At 44.6% G+C, this 1,962-nt stretch overlaps 1 pseudogene; it reads right to left on the bottom strand.

The window, feature by feature from the left end:
- Positions 1-1,463: 1,463 nt before the first annotated feature.
- Positions 1,464-1,582, bottom strand: LOC135052569 (5S ribosomal RNA; annotated as a pseudogene).
- Between the last annotated feature and the right edge of the window lie 380 nt (positions 1,583-1,962).

Consider the following 1,962-nt stretch of genomic DNA (forward strand, 5'->3'; position numbering starts at 1 on the left):
CTAGAGTGAAAGCACCGCCAGCTTTCAAAAGTGACCAAAACATCAGCCAGAAAGCATAGGAGCTGAGAAGTGGTCTGTGGTCACCACCTGCAGAACAACTCCTTTATTGGGGGTGTCTTGCTAATTGCCTATTATTTCCACCTGTTGTCTATTCCATTTGCACAACAGCATGTGAAATTGATTGTCAATCAGTGTTGCTTCCTAAGTGGACAGTTTGATTTCACAGAAGTGTGATTGACTTGGAGTTACATTGTGTTGTTTAAGTGTTCCCTTTATTTTTTTGAGCAGTGTGTATATATATATATATATATATACACATACATATATATATATATATATATATACACACACACATATACAGTGAGCCAGCATTCAATATCCGAGATAGAGAGCGGTGCAAGGTCCAGAATTGTTAGTAAATAGCACACACTTTTTCCAGCAAGAAAAAAGAACCAGCACCCACCTATCAGTAGCAGCGTTTTTACTTGAAAAAACATTAAAGGTCCATACAGCCAAAATGTAACGGCAGCAGCAGCCCAACAGCTGCTTCAACCACACTCAATTGGTCTTCCGCAGGGGCTAATGATGCACTGCAGATCGGCCAGATATGTAGCAAAAAAAAGGCATAAAAGCAGAACAAATACATCCCATGCTGACACAGGCCGTCCAAGCCCACCACCATTGGCTGTCGTTAGACATGTGCGGATTCATGTATGTAAACAAAAGCAACCCCCAGTGAGTACAGCGGCCAACCGTGCAAGTGCATGCTGTTGTCAATAACAGCTCCTAAGTACGAGGTGCATTATCATAATGCTGTGTGGCACGGGTCATGACACCAAGACAGAGTGTAATACAGCATCAAGGTCATAGGATCCATGTGCCACTACCGCAAAGTAATCCCCAAAAGTGAAGTAATGATGATAACCTGAAAACATGGTATGTTTAAAAATGGTGCCTAGTGTGTGCAGAGAAACAAATAGTGAACACGAATGAGATTGCAATACAGAAATGCACAGTGTCAGACTGGGGAATGAAGGGCCCACCGGGGGAATGCTGTTGTAGGGGCCCATGCTTAAGGGTGTGGCCAGCCACAACAGAGGTTTGGCTAACTATTACAGAGTACATGTTCTGTGCCCCTTGGTAAATATATAATAAACCATGTTCTTATGAAGTATAATGTAACATATGTATAATGCATAATTCATGTGCACTAGGATAGAGACTGGAACCTAATCCCTAGAGGAGGAGGAGGGCCCACAGGTAGTGGGGCCTACCGGTGGTTTACCCTGTTCCACTGTGGGCTTGTCCGACTCTGGAAATGCATCAAACAGGACGTTGTTCACGAAATCTATCAACCAGTGGTAAAGACATAATGATAAATGTCAAGCAAACAGAAATTGCAGACATCAGGTTTGCAACAAAGATAAGTCTCAAGTCCACAACAGGGATAGCAAAATAGTCTCCTCTTACAGCAACCAGTGTTCCAAGAAGGTCTCCCATCCAAGTACTGGCTGGGCCCAACACTGCTTACCTGCCAAGATCAGGCGAGGTTGGGCATAACCAGTGTGGAATGGCTGTATGTAAGAATCACGCCTCAAAATGTAACTTCGGTGGGTTCTCAGGGCAGAGAATGGACAAAAGAACAACCAGACCAGCATGGACTACTGCAGTTAATGATATCAACAATATGGTGTCAAACAATATAGACATCAGAAGCACACGCCGGTGCTGCAAACACATGTAAATAACACCGGCACACAGCGATGACGCACATCATGACAAAACAGTGGGAGTGGAACTAGTTTGGGGAACAAAGGGATAACATATGCATTTGACACGGGCCTACTACTTTATGCCAGCTGTCAGGATTCGGTGCCACACTGCGGGCACAGTGGTGCGCTATGCACACGCCACGCTATTTATTCTCCCTCCAGGGGTGTCGTGGACCCCCCAAGAGGGAGA

This window comes from Pseudophryne corroboree, chromosome 2 (genome assembly GCF_028390025.1).
Source record: "Pseudophryne corroboree isolate aPseCor3 chromosome 2, aPseCor3.hap2, whole genome shotgun sequence".
Lineage (NCBI taxonomy): Eukaryota > Metazoa > Chordata > Amphibia > Anura > Myobatrachidae > Pseudophryne > Pseudophryne corroboree.